The 22,740-nt window shown below is 30.1% G+C and overlaps 1 protein-coding gene across 1 annotated transcript in view; it reads right to left on the reverse strand.

Moving 5' to 3' along the window:
- LOC113399382 (uncharacterized protein C14orf119) overlaps positions 1–22,740 on the reverse strand; it is a 292,988-nt gene that overhangs the window by 140,523 nt on the left and 129,725 nt on the right. The gene's annotated exons all lie outside the window — the stretch shown is intronic.

Consider the following 22,740-nt stretch of genomic DNA (forward strand, 5'->3'; position numbering starts at 1 on the left):
ATAATCGAATTAATTTTAAATAACCTAAAACTGGTTAGTAACTTAGTCTAACTATTATCTAAATGGTAAATCTTCAACAGATAATATTTTTAATTCGAAATAAAAGTAAAACGTGTCTGTTTATACATCATCGTTACTAAGTCATTGAAAACTGGTTATAATATAATTAGACAAAGGAAGCTTAGGACGTAGACCTGTATATTGGATCACAACGTACTGCTAGTTTACCGTATTAGTACTAAAAAAACTATTGATTTTCGTAATGGTATTACGGAAACCACAAATGGATACGCTAGCTATAATTACGACTACTATGATACATAACCTATTTTATATGTCCTAAATAATAATAGGATTCATATTCAACAGATCACTAAACTGCCAAAACATTTTGACTTCTTAGAAGTTTAGTTTGATGGAAATTCAAATCTGAATTAAAAATAACATAATAAGTGCGTCGTTTTAAGTCTTATATTGAAAATATTTATACCATCACCATCCCGGGGAGTTCACAGGAGTCAGTCGAAGCCGAAGTTCCACAGGAGTGGGCTGAGAACCACCAACACCTACGGGTCGCCGCAGTCTACCTGACGCCGAACAAGTCGCCCATTGTCCCTCCTAGACGATCACCTGGTCCTAAAGGTATGTCTCCATGAGCCTCCTGAGACTGGAAGGCACCCCGTGGTTTTGGAATGCTCCATTATAGTTTCTCGTTCGTTTCGTCCTGCGATACTGCCAGGACTGCCGAGACTGCCGAGACATATCTCGGACCATTATTTATATGAAAGACGAAAATGTCTTTTTTAGAAGGTTACGATGATGATCCCTCCGACCGCGCCTGATTGGACATTATACATAATTTTATACCTAAGTATATAGGTAACTAGATATAAGGCATATTTACCCTTATTATTGTAAATTATTCTGTAAGATTTAACTTAAAATTACCAGATAAAGAATACATATTTATTATTATTGATCTACTTATATAATTGTTGAAAGTACAGAAACCCTGTATGATAAATCAAGAGACTGAAAAGTTTAATATTTAAGATTCAATAACACAATAAAGGAGTTTTTAATAAATAAAATATTCCTACATATATCGTAATTTTTGCGACTTTATTCAGCTTAAACAATTACGGAAGGTCGTGAGCAGCGGAGCGAATTCGGCGCAACACTTCGAACGAGCGAGGTGATGTGGAGGTTATGAATACAAAAGATATAGAAACTCAGAACATTGCGGTCGGAGAACGGAACGCGACGGGCGTGAACCGGCGCGCGTTGCCTTGGGTCCTATTCTGTTAACGTCGAAATATTCCTTAAGTTATAATGTAACGTTACTTTGTAAAATAATGTACAGTTGTAAATGTTTTATTTAAGTCTAACGATTATTGATATTCAATGCATGCTATACAGTAATCACTTGAAAGAATTTAGTTTTTTTTGTAAATACTATATAGTAGTCAAAATAAAAAATAAAAATATTTAATAGAAATTAGTCTTTTAAAAAGCATCATTTTTATCATTTAAATTATTTTAAGAAATAAGATAAACAAATTCGATGTATTCTCGCACGGAGTGGAGGATAAGCCCCGGACGCGAGCTGACGTCAGCGATTCTTGCGTTCGCGCAGCTTGGTCTCTTGTGAATCACGCGGCGATGTGATGTGTCACCGACGCCGACGACGACCGACGCCCGCTTCATTTGCTGTTTACGATCTGCTCTCAGCGGAGATAATAAGCGGTTCCAAGAATGTCGATTGCTTATTGCAGCTAGGTAGACTTATACTTATCATGTTACAATGCTTACTTATCATGTCAAATGCGTTAAGGATAGTAGGCATTACTACTTATTAAAAAGAAATATTTTGTTTCATTTTTTAATATTTAAATATATACCTACCTAAGCGTACAATTTCGACACAATTAAATAATTGAGTTAAGAAAATAAACTATTAATTAAATTTGAATAAGAATGCTTATGAACATAGTTATTTAGTTAAGTCCAAATGGTCTTAATTAAACGGTTCTAAAAAATACACAAAGATTTGTAATTCTTTCGTAGACTTCTTTTATAACAACACTGGCCAATACTGAATATTAAGGAATAATTTAACTAAACCTTGTAAAATTGTATTTGAATAAAATTATATATGGTATATTTACTTTTTTTTCAAACAATTTAGACATTTTATTAGTATCATAGATTTTCCAAAATTCAATTGATTTCTATTTTATAAATATGTCATTACATATAATTGCATTTCTGTATATATGTTTTTATATACAAACTAGTTCAAGTTAAATACTTTCGTACAGTGAATACGTTTGTTTAAAACAGTGTGCCATATTCATGGTATCTTACTGTCGGAGGGAATTGAGGGCACTTTGATAAGCACTGCCTCGCTTCCATTACATGGCAACCAGCTAGAGGTTATTTTTTATATATTAACTTTACCTTACTCAATCTAAAAAATAGAAGGAAAGTTTTTTCTAACGTATTGTAGTTTTTATACGTTTTACTTCTTGATTATACTTTCAGTTTTTCAAGTCTCGGCCTTTTGAATTTCTTCCTCCTGTATTCGCACGCCCCGGTTACGGCAACTTTCATATTATGAATTATGCTCCTACATTAAAGAGTTTTAATACTTCCCTGTCACAGGACTTTAGTATTATTTTTAATAAGTGATTAAAATGTGTTTAATAGTTTTTGTTAATAACTGGTGGATTTTATTAACGGTACAAATTTAGAGTTAGAAATTATTATCAATTTAATTTAAATTTAAATACATGTGACATTATTATGTTACTTAACGTAACAGATAACTTTTAATTGAGGAGTGAGTACAGAGTTGTCCATTACGCTTCCGAGTGATAGGTACATCTCCTAATTTCTGATTCCGTAAGAGAAGTCTGAAGTATTTTTTTTTAAACTTACGTCGTTCTATAAAAAAGTGGACGGCGGAGTGTGGAGCAACCGGTAGCTCTGAACCACTCGCTGGCTGACTTGTATTTTTATGTAACTTGTTACTCCGGCATGTTGCGCCATGCCTCGATCTACGATGCGAATAATATTACCTGTCGAAGTTTATTGTTATTCTTGATGTATAATAATTTTATTAGTTTTAATAGGAATTTATTATATAAAAATGAATATAATAGGAATTTATTAAAAAAAATTATATATTGAAATAAAATAGCTTGGTCAGTTATTATTATAGATACGAGCAGACTCACACCCGAATAGCTTGGTGAGAGTGCTTGGTAGCCACCAATATGTGAAATAAATAAAAAACGTATCCCACTAACAGAAATGTAAACAAAAACAATATATATAAAATTATGACGTAAGATTGTTGGCAATATTTTGTGACAATTGAATTTTTTACGCAGTTTCTCACGGCTCCCGGGTACAGTAATTTAACCATACGCCATCGTATATAGGAGAAATATTACGTTATAGTGTTTCATTTAGATTTGGTATAATGCTTAAGTGTTTGAGGACTTTGCTGCTGGTGGCTGTTGCGTATCTATTCTATTTATATCTTTCTATTCTATGGCATATAAAGGGATGAGTTTGTGTCTTTGTCTGAACGCGCTAATCTCAGGATGTACAAATCCGATTTGAAAATATATTTTGGCGTTAGATAACTCCTTTGATGAATATACTATAAAACATCACGCTACAACCCACGGGTATGGAGCAGGAACGCTTAACACGTGAAACCGAGCAGAGCAGTCGATAAATGAATAAAAATTTATATGAGAAGTTGAGAAGTTTAAGTGATAGAGACTTTTTTAAATCGACGTCGCATATACTTCTGCATTTCTCTAACTCTTCCTCTGATAAAAGATCCTTTAATGGATCCTGTCCTTGTTTAAATTAACATCAAACATACTACAGTATTTTTAAAAAATTCTGATTATAGATTTTATTAATTAAAGATTTCTCTCTACGATAGCTTGTAACCAACAGGCAAGTTGAACGTCCACTGATTGTGTAAATATCGCAAGACAGTGAATTATTTCTGATTTCATAGCGTTTTATTTTCCTCCTGAACACTAAGTACTTATGTTGAGAGGAAATATATACGTAGGAAAATGCGTGCATACCATACTTACGTTATGTATTTTTAAACATAATCTTAAAAGTAAATATTTACGAAATCATAATTTCATGACTTTGCATCTGGTAAAGAGAATTGAGACTTGATATTTTTATTAGGTATTCAAGTATGGGGTAACTTATTTAATCCTATCGATATTTATTTATTAAAAAATTAATTGTAATTTATATCATAACACAGATTCATTCATTACTATTTGAATGACTCTATTTTAATACGCATGGCCACGGTCGTGATAGTTTTATCTATTATATTTTTTCTACATAACGTCAAGACTCAATAAAAATCTCTAAAGTTTGTATTTATTTTTAATTTCTATCACAAATATATGTGTTAACTTAATATTTATATAAGTTTGTATAAATTTAATTATTTTATTGTTATTAAATTGAATGCTTCGATTTTTTGTTTTTCTTGACCGTCCCAAATATTGCCGAAACCATGGACGTACTAGTAGCAATTCTTCGAGTAAAAAGCTCAAGCTAAAAGTCAGATTGCATTAATTATTTTAGAAGCATAACTTGTTTATAATATTATTGTAAAAATGTTACGATTGAGTTTTATTTCAAATTCATATCGTTTAAAATGAAATGATTTAACTATTCACGCTTAAATATCCAGATGTCATTGCCATGCAGTTCTAATTCCAATCCGCTTCAAGCCGCAAGACACAGTTAGGTCTCATACGTGTACTTAAACCTAAAATTTAAGATGTTCTTGTAATATTATTGATCCAAACTATAAGGCGAGCGTTTATGGTATACTATAAAATACCTGTAGTACATATTTAAAAAAAATATAGAACTATTGATCGCTCGAAGGAATTCAATGAACGAAAATGAACATTTTTTTTTATAAATGAACAATGCTTATATTGTAGAGTTTTAAATGTCTTTCAGGATATGTCAAACATTTGTAGCAAAAATAATCTTTAAGCATTAGTAAAGTAAAAATATATTAAAATGCTTGCAAAGTTTTATCTCGAAGCGGTCTCGGGCCGCGTCCTACGTACCCTTGGCCTGCAGCGCCCCTACGACCCTTCGCCCTTGCGCGTCGCACCCTTGTGCGAGCGTCTCCCTTACTCTGTCTACTTGCATAGACACTTTCTATACTGTGCATTTGATAAAGGTTATATTAGACCTTTTATAAATTTTGTAAACATACTCATCTCCAGTTTATTTTAACTTAATAAAAAATATATTTTAGAACAAAAATATTGAGTAACACAAACGCAAAAACATTATTTGATTTTCTCGGTCTTAAATTATTTTATCTGTTCGTATAAGTACTCGAAAACAATTTTTTATTTGAACTGCGAGTGATCAGAGTCGGGCATCAACTGTACCCGTAAACGGGTAGACCCTTGTTTTCTCTGGAAGCCGTTGATATTACCTAATCCTTGCGGCTTAGCGTTAGAAAATATATAATAATATATATTACTACTATGTTGTAAATAAAACGCAGACACATTTATTTTGACTTTTTTATGTTATTTAATAACATTTTCCTTTTATTACAAAGCTTATGATACGCGTTTAAAAAATGAGGAATATTATAACTAAAATTTTCTATGATATTTAATTTATGGTGAATAATATGCAAAATGTATTTTGATTTGACTAAAATAAGAGAAACAGAAACAAGAGATGGCAATATTTTAAATTATATTAAATTAGTCTAGATCGTCTCCAATACTGACACTGTAACTTATTATAAAATCTCAATTATTTTAACGTCAAATTAACTATATGGCAACACGCAGCTTCACTCGCGTTGAATTAGTTGTGCGACATTGAGAATCTCGACGTTTTCACGAAGACTCTTTGCTGTAAAATATATAAGTAACATAAATTCTTTATTCTATATACAAAGATTTCTAAACGAAAATTAGAAAATTTAGATAAGATATATATCAAAATTATAATTAATAAACATACAATATATTTCTTTTATAATTAAAAATGGAAAAAGAGAGTCATATTTAGAAATTTTATAAATATTGTTATACATATATAAAATTCACTATCGTTTTCACTATAGGATTTCTATTTTGATGCAACCTATGACACTTTTTTATTGATGAGTAGGATAAACTAAATACCAAGAGACTATCTAGTTGTAAGGGGATAATGACAGTTTCTAAATATCCTAATCCTGGGTAAATTCTTCCTCTAATATTGAGGAGAGGTTTGGATATTATTCCACTACGCCACTCCAATGCGGAGTGATGAATACTCACGGGAGAGAATTTCGAAAGACTAAACCAGGTTTACTCACGATGTATCCGATGTCTGGATTAATATAATAAGCACCATTTTATATGAAAATGGTGCTTACCCGGGTTTGCACCCGCAATCTTTGATTAGGATAACCACGGGGCATTTCGGTATTTTTAAATATCTATTTATATCATAATCTATTTACAAGTAAGTATATTTATATTACTAATCTGAAATTAATTAATGAACAAAGGGATTTAAAGAATTTTAAATGTTCTATTTATAATCGGAAACAAATATTGTTATTAAACAAAATATTTTTATTTTGTTGCCAGTAGGTTTATTTACCTATTATTTATAACAGTATGTATTTTTTAATCTTATTAATTAATGTTCGTTATATTTACAAAATCTTAATAAACAAATCTCATATATATTTAGTATTTTAAATATTTAAACCATTTACCAAAGGATTATTAAATGAAAGCAAACAAGAAAATTATGTTTACAAGGTACCTATTTATAGTTACTACGACATTTTAAAAATGTTATGAGACTAACGCTAGATGGCGCTGCTTTTATTCTGCGGTATTATAATTATTTAACATAATAATATTAAATTTTCTAATTATATTATAATATATTAATTCCAAAAATGCAGTATTAATATAATTAAAAATTATACCTTCGCGTTTTTAATGCACTTCATTGTATTTTTTGATTAAATATTTAAAGAAATTGTTTATTATTTGTAATGCAAATTGGTAGTTACCTATTTTAAAAACCAATACGCAGATAGCCACTGGTACAGTTGTTATAAAATATAAATTAAATCATAATTGTAGAGGCTTTAGCGGTCTACCACTACGTTAACATCACTGTGCTAATTATTTTATATTTTAATTTCAATACCTGTATACTTTATAAAAAAATATAAGGAAAATTTTCACAATACCTACCGGTCGACGTTAACTTTACCTTTCTAATTCCTACTAAGCAACGGGTTCTATTTAATTCAGTGTTGCCATTGCTTCTGCAATTGCCGTACTGTAGCACCCGTAAATGTCCAATAGCCAGAAATGGCTGTTCCTCTTAAGGAGTAGGATTTGTAATCTATATATCCATTGAATCACAATTGTAATTGTTATATGTCTGTCTCAAATCTCTGAAAAATAATGTATTGTACCCAGCATACGGCAGTTATGTTCTTGTTTTATTATATTTAAAACAAAAAGTTTTTAGTATTTTTACATGAGTAAAGAAAGTATCCCTCGGAACTTCGTCTAAAATACATTATTAATTACGTTAAAAGACTGATATATATTTTTTAAACGCATCGTTTTATATATTTTTTTATATAAAAACGTCACTTTATATTTTTTATAACAATGACAGCCGATAATTTATTTTCCTAAAGATAGCAAATTCATCATAAAACGTGGCAGTCGAAATATAGTGGCTAGCAACACTGATTTATTCTCAAGCTTTCTAAATTTTCGTCTATTGACCTTCCAACAGTTCCAACGCAAGTGACCATTTCACTGCAACTATCTTTTTCACGAAATAATACCCGTAAAGTCAATAACGAATTCAGATACATAAGATACGCATTTTGCGTCAATGTTGAGATCAAGCGAAACCTTAAACCATATATTTTTAAGCAATAATAATGAAATGAACTGTAATATATTTTTCAAATAAAAAGTCTAATATCCTTTCTGGTTCTGTTTATTGTCGAGTTTAAAACTGTAATGTTCGAATATATAATATAATATGTTGCCTCATATAGTCTATCAGCTTTTGTGGCGTTAATACGAGCAAATTGGTGCTTGATAAAATTCGCGGCGTTATATAAATTTTTGACGCCGAATTTGTGGCACTCTCGGATCATGCATATCGGACACCTTGTACCACGAAACTGTTGTTGGGGTTTTAGTCGTTTATTCGGATGTAGATAATGTTAGTTTATTTGATATTTCCTAATCGAATAATTGTACGTTGAACTTAAAATCTTAAAAGATGAAGACAAATCATAATTCATATGAATTCATATGAATGAAACTAAAAGACACTAAGTTTAATTTTACTTAATCGAATCAATAAATCTATTTATCTGTTACATAAAAAATTAACCATATAATGGTTTGTAAAGTATTTTTTGATTTTTAAATAAATAGTTATTTATTTGGTATAACAAATTCTACACTGAAGGTTAATAATAAAATGAGCCTAAACTCATGTAGTTGAGAATTTTGTAAAAACTGTTCTACAGATGGCGCTACAGTGCATGCATACACGCTATGTTTTCCCGTATAGATATATTGCAGATGGTTAAAACTCGAGGGCTACAGGTTCGATTCTTACATCAAGGTACAACAGTACAAGATAGTTTTTTTAGAGGTATTCTTTCAAACACTACATTAAATTTAATACTGTAAAATGACGATTTAAAAGTGCTTTTATGACTATACTTAAATAAAGAATGTTGACGATACGCTTATTTTAATTTAATTTACTCGTAAATGTTTCCGAAACATTATAAATGGATATGTAATTATAATTATTTTACCAAATTATTAAAATGATAAAATGTAAATAAATGATTTAGTTTTAATATAATATCCAGTTGATATTTAGTTAGTGTCGTGGTAGAGGCGTAGCTGTTTTTCTGATGCGATCACTAAACCGGTTGGCCGTCGTAATGACGCGCCGTGGTCGAGCGCGGTATCGGTAGATGAATGTCCAATTAATACCTACTTTGCATTAGTGGGAATAGCGTCACATTTTTCTTTAGATATGCTGCATAGTTACTAGATATGAGTTGACAAATGAATAATTAGACGATTCGGTTTTGATAGCTGCAGAAATGTCGGATTTTTTTTTAAGTAAATTTTCCTTCTGGTTTTGTTCCATCTACGCATTAAAGTATTACTGTACCGCACCGTACCGTAACGTACCGTACCGTATGCTTAATCTATTGTGTAGATAAATTGTGTCTTAGGATATGCCAAAAACGAGAATTTCTCGCACTAACAGAACGAAGTCAAAAAGTATCTATTTTTAGTGAAACCTTATTCACGGATAGATTATAGATAATATATAGAGATAGCACATTAGTTATAATATATATATATATCTTACTTATTAGATATGTAATATTCTATAAACTTATTTCCTATATATAATAATAGAGGTATATAATCAGTTCAAGATAAATTCGAAAAGAAAGTTTTAACTAAGATATTTCATTTTGTTAACTTATTTATAAGTATATAGGATACGATCAGAATTTAAAATAATAACATTATTAAATAATTTAAAGCTTTAACTATAATAAGTAAAATATTTTAAATATCCATATAATATTTTGTATAATTTTATCTTGTCGTTGTATGTTGTATGAATTTGTCTATGATATAATTATAAAGTATTTTCTATATATAAAAGTATTTGTATAACTACAATAACATTAAAAGTTACAACAATTCAATGTAAAAATTAGGAATATTCTAGAGTTAAGTGCTTAACTAAATAAGTTAGGTAAGTATATTTCTTTTATAATGAAGCTTATATTTATCTTACATCTTGACCGAAACAGTGATCGTATTTTTCCCTTTCCCTATGCTGTTGTACGAGTTTACATAACTGAGTCAAATGGGTCGTCGACCACCGTAACCCAGTTTAACGAAAAATCTTTTAATGATTTCAAGTATACAGATTAAAATAAATGTTTACGCAATTAGACAATTATAAAAATGCCTTTGATGATCTATTAGCTATAATAATAAAAATGAATAATATTCAGTATTTTGTGTTTTTTTTTTATGTTATTGGGGGCAAACGAGCAGGAGGCTCACCTGATGGAAAGTGATTACCAGCGCCCATGGACATTTGCAACACCAGGGAGGTTGCAGGTGCGTTGCCGGCCTTTTAGGAAGGATTGCCCGCCTTTTAGGAAGGAAAAAAAAGGCCTTTTAAGGGGTAAAGAGCATAATTGACATATCACTTTTTTTTAATTTATCTTTATCAGTAATAATTATTATTAATGAATACTTATTAATCTACGTTAAATACGTTGTTTATCGATAAGTGCTCGACAAATTTAGAGCAATAGTACCAATGTTACATGAATACTGTGGTTGTTTTAGAATAAAACAATTATTGTATGATCCTCTTTAACTAATATATTAGATACTAGACTTTACCTCTATTGAATTAGTTCGGCTCATAAAAAAAGGGAAGGGTTACTTTGCCTGTAGGTATCTTAGAAGATGAAAAACAAAACACATATATATTATATATTAGATATATACAATATATCAAAAATGCATCTACAGACATCGGTGTATATAGAGCATTTGTATCAATATAACAAAAATGTACCATTCTGTATATGATCTAACAATTTGTACTTTCGTCAATAACGAATTGGCCTCTATTTAAAAAAAAAAATCTATTCGTTTTTCTGATAATATTTAATAATCTTTAAACTTGAAACTAAAGGATTTGGGCAACCTTTCTGATACTCATTCACCGTAAACAGATCGTATTTAATATAATTACAATTACTTATCGTAGGAGATTCGCAAGAATTTTCTGAATCTTATCTACAATTAAAAGGTCATTGCAAACAACTTGACCTCTGCAACACGTGAAGGTTGTACGTAGTATTTATCTGTTTGCGACATGATTGTAGCGTTGTTCTTGCAACCGCCTTCAGCTCCGAGATTCCAGAAATCAGGTGATGGTATCAAATCTATCAATTACATCTTAGAAAAGATCCTACATCTTTTAACACTACTTTATTTCAATAACTCCAATAGTTATTTAATACCAATAAATGAATATCTATAAATCATTAGGCATTATATATTTTAAACTAATTCATTTTATTACATAAATTAGCGACGTACCCGGCTTCATACGGGTGTAATTAATTACTAAAGAAATTAAAAAATAATTTCATATATATAAATTTAATAATCATATAGCTCTCAGGAGTAATGTAGCTTTGTCCCAGAGAAAAAAATTTAGATTGGAATATTAGTTTTTGAGATTGATGCCAACAAACAAACAATAAAATTTTACCTCTTTTATAGCATTAGTATAGTATAAGTATTTGTGTCTACGTTTTGTATAATATAGTTTACATTGCGATTACGTTGGCTATGTATAATATCATCTATATATTTTGCCACGGCGCTCGTTCTATATATAAAAAATTAAAAAATAAACAAAAATAATTGAATATTATAAATGCTATTATCGAACCATATTATTAATAATATTACATTATGATAAATGTAAAACTATTTATATTAATGTATCGTAATTGCCTGATGCTGACCATGGCCTCCTCTCCATTTTAGGCTAAAGCTTGGAGCTTATTCCATCACGCTGTTCCAATGCAAGTTGGTGGACACACATTTGACAGATATTGATCCGTCAGGTTTGCTATTAATGTTAGAGGATTAAAATCAAAATAAAATAATTAGAATTGGACTTTCAAAGATTTGAAGTCAAATAAATAAAAAAACCATAATACTTATTAATTATCATTACTAAAGTAAGGTGGCTTGGAGTGAAACGCATTTATGACAATGGACATTAACATACTATACCTTCTATGCTTTATGTCTTACGTCAAACATATTTTGGTTATATTCCTGGTTGCCGAGGGTTAGACGTAAGCGTTCATCCTAAATAGCATGAGGAGCTATTTAAAAATATTAACGTTTGGCGGTAGAATAAATTATGAAAGGGGTGTTACATACACAGTCAGTTCTGAGTACCCCACCACCTAGAATCGTAAAATAAATTTCAGCATTTGCATAAATTCATACTCAAATCAACCTTTTGTTACTAATTTATATTTATATTATGTTTTTTTAAAATGATAAAAAAATGAATGATTCTTTTGGTATCATTGAATCGTAAATCAAGAAATAAGGCTTCTGTATTAAGTAATATCCGTTTTTAATTTAGACGATTGAAGTGACGAGCTTGTATTTATGCAACTACGTAAAACTGTGAATTACTGGTACAAGTTTTATGGATGTTGGATTAGTAGTTTTTAGTTAGGCATTACAAAAAATGTCTCCTAATTTAATATATGTCTTGACTACAGCGCCACCCATCGAATGACATTGCTATGAACAATCGGCTTGACACTATGAATATATTATGTGATGGCCTCAATCGGTTAAGTGGTTCCAAAGCTACACGATCACTAGCCGACGCACAAACAATTAAATATACGTGAAGAAGCAAATATTGCTGGTTACAACCCATATAGATTTGTGCATGGATAAAGTATGTTCATCTTAACTAATCGAAACAAGAGTAACTCGTCCTCGTTCCGCGAATTTCTAGAGTTCCATAGAAAATAAGCCAGATAATAAGGGTTCATCAATGGCGTTTCTTTAATGATATTGAATTAACTCATCTCAGGAGTGTGCTTTGAGCGTATTTCATCAGGTTCCTCTCTTCAATATAAAAGGTGGGAAATTTATCCGACAGATGTACTCGCGATGTACTCGTTCACTATTTTTTTTGAGATGAATTATACACACAGCACATAAATGCTTAGTGGTGCTCCATCTCATATAAATCCGTGGTTTTCTATTAAGGTATTCTATCACTGAGGAATAACTGTAAAATTAATTTGGCTACACTAAGATTATTTTTAACTTCAGGGTTATTCCGTTATTATGTTTATTTTGCAATTTTTTTTTTTAATTAATATAGTGAGGTTTAATACAAAAAGGATCTATGAAGAGTTCCGTGGCATTATTGTTTAGAAACTTTTAGATCTGCTAAGCTGTTACCTTTAGAGTGTTAGTTTTCAATGCCTAATAAACTATAATGCGACATACTATCTTCTTTGATTTTATTTATATGTCTACATAGACTGTCAAAGCTAAGAACGCATCGAAAAAATAGTGGCCAACTGTTGGCCACTAAGTACACGCACACTAGTAAACTAGTATAATGTTTGGCAAGTGTCAAGCGCAGCTCTCACGCAAACCAAGATAATAAAGTCGGCTCGTTTGTGCAAAATTCTATTTAGATACATAATATTAACTAATTAACTATTTTTTTATTATGAGTGAGAATCGAACCTGTAACCACTAGCAATCATTTTTCTGACCAAACCTATTTCAATTCTTCAAAAGTAAGGTAAGGAAAGAGGCTGTTTTTATTATATGGATTGGCGGACGAGCAAATCGGATACTTAATGGTAAGTGGTCACCACACAATGGCGCTGTAAGAAATGCGTCACCAACCTTGGGAACTAAGATGTTATTTACCTAGTGTCGGTAGTTACTCTGGCTCACTCACCTTTCAAACCGGAACACAGCAATACTGAGTACTGTTTAACTAACATGACTATTTTTAGATGTTGAAAAAGAGTAACTACTGAGTTTCTTGCCGGTTCTTTTCGGTAGAATCTACATTCCGAACCGGTGGTAGCTTTACTTTAAATAGTTTGTTAAATGACGATTCAAAAGTGCTTGTAAAAGCCTATATGAATAAAGTATATTTTGATTTGATTTGAATTGCTGTTTGCCGATAGAATATCTGATGAGTGGATGGTACCTACTCAGGCGGCCTTGCACAATGCCCTACCACCAATTGTATGGTAGGTGATGACCTTCCTTCATAAACACTGGCATTGTAAGCAATAACCACTCGGCACAAGATCAATGCAACAGCTACCATGGGATTAAATGTCTCTGTTACCATTTAATTGACAGAAGTAATATAAAATATTGGTGTTTGGTACTAAAATAAGTGAGGAGTATGAAGCCATTCTGTCAAGCCTGCGCAAAACCATACGAGTGGTATGGTATAGCTTGGTGGATGAAAGACTCCCCAATTATAACACTTTCAGTGCACTTTTAACTTATCTATAGGATTGGAAATCTTTGATTATGTCCTTTGTTTTTTTCTGTCTAAAATTCATTACATTTTCCAGAATGAAAATATACGGTGTGTTATATAACTTTGTAATGATTCATTTGAATATATCACTTAACGAACTTTTTTAATGTCTATTGTAGTTTTTTATAATGCCTGTTATTTTTTAAATTTCAAATAGGTAGACAGACTGGCCAACGAGCAGTCTAAGAGTAAGTTCTCAGAGCTAATAGAAATTGAAGTAGGAAATAATAATCATTCCTCATATCACCAATGCGTTAGCAACCTTGGAAACTATGATGTCCATTGTGCCTGTAGTTACATAGTTATCGATAGATTGGTCAAACATTCAAATATTTGTTTTTCTTGGAAGTACTTAGTTTTTAGTTTATATTACGCGTATCCACTAAGACAAGTTATGATATATTTTTCAGGGCGTTGTTATTTGTAGCTAAATATCTATTAAAAATAATACATTATATTCGGGATTTAAAATAAAAAAAACATTTCCTCAGAATCTCTTGTAAAATAAATTTATTACTTATACCTGATTTAGAGCTAAATATATAGTAGATGTTATACAAATATATACATATATATATTTAGGTTGAGTTGCGGTCGGCGGCGACGGTCAGAACAGCGAACTAGAGCAAGCAGACCAGCTCCTAAAATAAAGTTAAAAGTATACATAGATTGTTTGAGATCCTCGCCAAAATCAAATTTTAAAAGGAAATATATCTGTGTAATCATAGCGTTCACAATAATAATAATAATAATGTATGTATATTACTGGTTGTTGCGCGCGGCTTCACTTGGGTTTTAGGGGTTTGGCGTTAGTTTAAAGGTTAAAAATCCGGTTCTGTGGTTTGGCCGTGAAAGAGTAACAAACGGACAGACAGACAGACAGAGTTACTTTCGCATTGATTGTATTAGTACAGCTATAATGCATGACTTAGGCTTTTTAAAGTTATTTATATTATATAATGAAAATTTTAAATTTTAACATTAACTTTTATAAGTTAAAAACCACTTAGGTTTCAGTCTGGGTCTGGGTTTTTTCCGTTGTTCTTATCGACGAGTACGTGTAAAAAATTTTATTGGATTTGTTTATGAAGACTTTGCTCTTACATTTAGGAATACTTTGCTTTGTTAAAAATGTAGAGCATATAACATATCACCATCCATTCGTACCACACATACGTACGACACACGTAATGTCAATTTTAGTTATATGTGGTAATATTTACCTGCCTGTGATCTTCTTTGATCTCCAACGATTAATCAACAAATACCTTTATTTGTGTTTAATATCATGTAAATTTTAATGATAATCATATTTTTTTGAGATAATGCTGGTCAAATCTTTGTGGTCTGTGGACTGAAGCGGGTGTTTTTCAAGCGAATGCTGGTTTGTTACATACAAGAACGGGTCGATGACTTAAATACGGATAAAATTTGGTACGGATAATTATTTTTTTTTAATTAAAAATATAAAATAAAAGTAATAAATATTAAACTATAGTCGATGTAAAAAAAAAGTATTATTTTCCAATTCGTACTTCGTGAAGCGGACAGTCAACGGCTTAACGCTTAAGCTAATTAACAAATTACCTATCTATGTTAACAAGTAAGTATAAGGAGAAACAGCTTGGTTTCTTACCGGTTCCTTTCGGACGAATTTCGACGTAAGTTTAGATTTTATCTTGTAAAATTGAAAATTGCTTGTAGATTCGACTCTAGTACTATATTTTTATTTTTATTATTAGCGAAAAAAATATAGACGTATTTTTATCGATGTTATATCAGACTGTCAATTTTGTACACTATAAACCAATTACACCGTAGCAAGGTCATTCAAGCTACGGCTAATGCCACGACTGTCTAGTAAACATTTACATAATTGTAAGTAAAAATATATATGTGCAGAATATAGTGTGATATTATTTTTAAGTTAATATTAATGATATAAAATAATATTTTTTATCATCCCTATTTTAATATTACAATTATGATCCGAACACGATGATTTAGTTGTTTAGGAAATTATAGTTATATCTACATACAATTAACATAAATCCTATAACAAATATTACAATTCTAGAATATTTATTTTCAAAATATATATAGTTAAAAAATTACAGCGTACAGATTATACAAAACAGAATACACAACAGACTTATAAAAAGAGCGGGAAAGTTCCCCATTCGGCGCCATCTTTATTGGGAGTGCGTTCCATTGTGCGCAGCGCTCGACCCGCCACGTGCAACGCACATCTGTCTGACGGGTGACAGGCACACGGCACCCTCCATGCAGCAACACATTCCCATTTGAACTAACGTCCTCTCGAATAAACTTAGCTCTAAACAGTAATAGAAAAAAGCTACAGAAAAATAAACAAATCGATTTTTGAATAGAGATAAAATGACGTTCGATTCTCGTCTATGTCAATAATTAAATTTACAATGTATTGAATTTTGCTAGATGCATCTATTTAAGATCTGTCATTAAGATAGCATGGGTTACTCTATTAATTTTCCTCTTAAATTGAATTGTAGCAAAAACTAAATAGAAAATAAGAACAAGAAAACAGTAATGTGAAAAAGCAACAAAAACGTTCTAATAAAACCGATATTTAGTACTGTTGGACGCGCGCATGCGCGGGGAGAGGGTTGCCCTCCGGCCTCCCCTTTCTATTACGCACTCTATTTAGGGGCTGCTACAAAGAACAACTCCGGCCTATCTATTTTGGTCTCACTCCAGAATATTGTCGTAGACATCGTCATCGGATTCTGAACGTCTCAGCCTTTGAGATAAATGGAACAAAGAAAATGGATTCTGATGGAATTAAATTTTAAATATAATATATGAAGTATTCCAGCGGACCTTTATAAAACATTAGTTATTAACGTTTTCACGCATTATATATTAAGCTATTTAAATATTTTAAATAAATATTAGTATAAAAAATGTATACTTAAATATTCTAAAAGCATAAATTTTAAATCCAGTTACCTACTCACTGATTTAACATTTTTATCTTACCCTTATGCCAGAAGTCGGGTTGTCGACTCTGATGATTGATATATATATTTATATCAATCATACAAGCGATAGAAATAAAGCAAGATATACAGAAAGTTCTTTGTACTGGTTGGAAGAGGTTTTCAATGAGTCAGATTATTAATACACATGATGTTAAGTGTATCAAAATATAAAACGAATACTAGAGAGACATATAAAAATATTGATTTACATGTTAGGTCTCTGAGTTAACTTCTATTTAATGCCAATAATTTTGAAAAATGAATTATGATAATTATATAGAAAATTCACGAAACAAAAAAAAAACAATTCAAACACAAATACTCAGAACTGTTAATAACGTTTCAGGTTTTCACAATAAATTCAAACGTTACGTAAGTTGTATTTTAGAGATCCGTAGTAATACTCTAAATGATACATATTTAAATTAATTAATCTGCATAGTTTAAAAAAATGTTTTGCATAATATATGAAGTCATGACAATTACTTACGAACTAAATTTTAAACGCATCGATCAAAATAAAATCTTCATTATTTTTCGTTAATTTATTTTATACTTCCATATTTAACATCACAAATATTAAAATAACTGCGATCAAACTATAAAGTTCTTATTAATTGAAATATAACTCAAAATTAAAGTTGTTGGCATACCAAATACATAATACTAATTGACCGAACTTTGTTTCCTGTAATTTGCATAACTACGGAGCCGTACCTTAACAAGGCCAGTAACGATTTTGATCAAATTATTAATTTCTTATAGACAGTTGGAAGATTTAAAATTAAAAAACAATAAGTTGCTGTTCAAACAAAAATTAAGTGTCGAAAATAAAATATTTTTGCTTTTGTTTATAACTTATATTTGCATTTTATCTATGTCGTTGACTTAAATTAGAAATAAATTTCGAAATAGGCAACCACAACAAACTCATAACTGTCGTAGTAGTTTTAAGTCATTTATTAAATACAGGTTTTTTGCTGTTCGCTAGTTAGCTGAAGAGAAGATATTTAGTGAACTAGCTACTAGCTTTACTACTTAGAAGATGTTAACAGCCTATAGTATATAAATAAATTACTGTATATATACTCCTTCAGTGTTGTTTACACCTTTAAAGACGTATCACTTTGAATGTTACCCATATCAGATATTAATTTTAAGTGCTTAGGGATAAGTTGATGGTGTAACTTCTTCAATAAATAATAAATAAATAATCATATATGTATAAGTATGTTTAAAAACCGTGCCCTAGTTACTTATATACTAAACTTACTCCATTTACGTGACGCTAACTGAAGCTTCTAATTGAATTGAACATTGTTAAGAAAGTTTTGTCACCTACAAGACGGCTTTACTTTTGTGAGATTTGTTTAATTTTTTTAATGAATTAAATACATATTATATTATATTTAAAAAAAAAATTAATTAACAAAAATTATTACATAATCGGCATTTCGAAATCATCAACTATTATTTTTTTTTAATAATCATAATTGTGTTCGACTTCGTCAAGTATAAGTATATGTATATATCATTTCATTTCGGTATATGATGCTATAAATCGTTTGAGATACTCTGTCTTAGGTTTACTTATTGATAATTCAAATTATGGACAAATTAAAGATATATTTTTATTTATATAGTTATATATATCACTATATAATATTAAAAAAAACCTGAAATATCGGCCGAAAATATCGAGGTTTGAAGCTTAGTCCACCACGCTGCGTCATTGCGTGTTGGTTGATATCTATGTAACGGAATTTCTTAGACACTGGTTTCTTCACCGTGGAGCACGACATTAATAAAATTATAAACACTAATTTATTAATAGTCAGTGATAGTTATTCGAATTTGAACACGGGCTCTTCGGGTATTTGGTTAAGATCAATGTTTTCTATCGACTGAGTAGTCTCGGCTGTTCTGAAGTAAAGCAAATATTGTAGGTAAAAAGTTATGGTTCAAAAAATATGTATTAAGCTTGCATAAATAGAACTTACACACTCTAGGTATAATATATTGAAATTACCCCTTTTAAAACACATTTTATAAAATGCAACATATTAATTTTATCATTAAATTACAGATCATTTGTGTAGCGTGAGTAATTATTGGAAATCCGAAGTTTCCCGGAAGCGAGCCGGCACCCGGATGCGGCCGGGCCGGGCGGCGGGCGGAGCCAAAGCTGCTAAAGGTCAGATACGAATCCGCTGAATTCAGACAAATATACTTTGTTTGGTATATCGAGATAATTGTTATTATTATTAAATATATTGTTAATCAATAATATAAGCTCATGATTACAAAATTCAGGCTCTCTTTTAATTATAAAGAATCGAAATCCTGGTGACAATATTCATTTACGTTATGATACAAATTCAAAATGGCGTCAGTTCTACGTTACAGACCTAGTTAGCTTTAAAATGATTTTTTAAAGTTTTGCTATTTATTTTTTGTTTTAACTATATGAGACTATTTTGTATATTAAAGTTACGGCATTTTTACAAGAAAAAAAAATGAAGATTGTATGAACTAAGAGAAAGTGGTTATCTTTGCTAGTACTAGCACTAGCACCGCTGAAAATCACGAAATCCAAGATGGTGTTCGTTCTATTTATTAATTATATTGGTTCACGTTCCTTTCAAACCAGAACACAGCAATAAATTGATATTTAAAAAAAAAAAGATCAAGTAAAAAGCCTATAATGGCAATGTCATTACAGGCACACACAGTCACACGACACTCGCAGTCTAAACGTCTTCAAACCTTACTAATACAGGTCAGATGGCTTGAATCTAGTACCGTGATCTGTAAGACGTGTTTTTGTTAGAACTCTGCTTCTCTAGTGTTGAATCTCACATATAAAAATGTCTCGAATTGTAATGAATATAAATTTACGACACTGGCATTCGAAATTGGTTCTACGATCATCATCTGTTTGTAGTATTTATTTCAAAATTAATATAATTTGTTTAATTGAGCTTTTTGATATTTTTATTTGATAAATGTGTACTTTTTTAATTGCCTTTTTGATTATTTCAGAACTTAGCTCGTTTGCCACCTCTAACATAAAAAAAAAACTTACGCACGATTTGGCAAAGCGAAATATTTTTTGAATGGCAATGTTTCTTGGCCCTGTTGTACATCCAAGTTTTAAACGCATTCATTATTTTCCAAACAAATATACTGTTTTACAACAATTTAAATTAATGATAACTAAGCTAGGCTAAGAACCTCTTAATTATAAATTCCTAGTTCAGTTAGTTACAGATTTAATATGTAAATGCTTATCACAATCGTTGATAATATTTTAAAATTTCAGAACAATGATTAAGATATATTTTTTTTATTTTTATAGTATCAATGGCAACTACTGCTGTTCTTAGTTCAGCTTTATTTAAAAAAAAAAAGTGTTCCATTATATTAATTAGTAGTTTTATATTCAAAATATGATATTATATGATGATTATTTCCGTCTTAAAAACCTATTATTGTAAAAATTATACATGATAATAGTATAAGTATATTATTATATACATACATTAAGTAGAAAAAAAAAACATATAATTAAACGAAATTGCGCAAAATTTGTCACTTTCATTGCATTAATTTATCCTTTTTTATCTATTTTCGTATTAACTCCGTATTGCCAATACGTCTAGCGCTTTTAAACTGGAATTTAGTGTTAATTTTTCCCGCCTTTGTTCTCAACATGGAAAAGAAATAAGTATAATCCTGAATAAGCTTTCGGTAAATAAATTGACGTGCATACATGAAATAAATTGTAAGATTTTGTACTGTATGGAGATTAAAATTTTTACAACAACTACTGTAATTAAGTGTTAAGTGAATTGGATATATATATTTTTTTTTCAATCAACTTTTTTTTTTCATTAATTAGTTTTATTATGTATTAAAACTTAACAAACAAAATTTAATATTATTTGAATATTATTTATCATCAACTGGGTGTGTAACGATGGGATCGACATATAGGCTGCCTATAAAGGCACCTTAAAAAATTTGAATAAAAAAAAAATGCCATCAACTGGCGACCCGCCCTGGCTTCGTACGGATGAAATTTATTAATAAAGAATATGAAAAGTGCTCCTCAGCGAAAAATAATTATATTTTATAACGTTTATTTATTTATTAGTCTATGAATAAGTATGCGATTTATAAATAATATTCAAAAAATATTCTAATTATTATAAAAAAAGATCAAACTTGTCCACGGCTTATGGATCAAAATTTTGGTAATTTTAAGTATTAATATGTTCTTGTTATTATTTTATTAATAGCCATTAATCTGACCACCCGTTTTGGATAAAACGATTTTTCTGTTTGCACTTAATTTGGAATTGGTGTGTCTTCTAAAGTATTCTTTCAAACGATATAGTGTAAAAGACAGTTTTAATCTATATTAAATAAGCAAGGTAAACTAAGATATTTATCTGAATCAGAATTAATAATAATTTGTAGAGAATGGCGACGCAAATAATAACGCAAACCTATAGTTTTTTATTAATCTGTAATTGATAAAAATAGTTATTATGAGACTTTTCTGGAAGTAGACGATGCAGCGTGATCTCTTATTATTTTTTAAACGACTCTAATTAAGGAATGAATGGTTATTATATATTTTTTTTATTTTACCTCAGAGCTTCGTCGTTTATGAATTGATTTTAAAAATTATTTTTTGGTAGGGTATCTATTAATCCCGTTTTGGTGTAATTTAAATTTAAACTTAACACTTTTGTTTTGATTTTATTTTTAAATAACTAAAAATGTAAATAAGGCCGTCTGGACAAGTTAAGTACTGAACATATTCACATTAGTTTCGTATGTTTCGGTTTTTAGGGTGAGTGTGTCAATAATTTACAGTTACAAGGGAAATACCTACCATTAAAGATCTCATGTTTAGATAGGCATTTAAAGAGAGGCTTAGAATTCTTACAGTAGCCAAATAATCACATTTCTTACCATTAAAATATGAGTAAATGACTACAGTGCTATAACAATGGATATAATTGTTCTGGCATATTTCGATAAATTTAAACGATTACCAAAAATATTGGCAAAAACCTGTATTCTTACATGGAGAAGATTTTGATTCTAACCATGATGGCCTGACTAACCGCTAGATGGCGCTGCAGAGAATTAATTTCTGTACCAAACGCCATTACAATTGCTATTAATATTAATATACGCGCAGTACTGCCTTTCCTGGTATTTGCTAGTATCAAAATACACTCCTGTACTGTACTATAATTAAATGAAATATTGCCAAAAACATAGATATATTTTTAATCTATATTTATCCTTATCTATTTGGTCACTTGAGTAACGATTTATGCGGATAATTATAGAAATCCTAATTATAATGCAAAGTTACGTCAATATATATATATATATATATATATATATA

The sequence above is a fragment of the Vanessa tameamea genome, chromosome 19, assembly GCF_037043105.1.
Source record: "Vanessa tameamea isolate UH-Manoa-2023 chromosome 19, ilVanTame1 primary haplotype, whole genome shotgun sequence".
NCBI lineage: Eukaryota > Metazoa > Arthropoda > Insecta > Lepidoptera > Nymphalidae > Vanessa > Vanessa tameamea.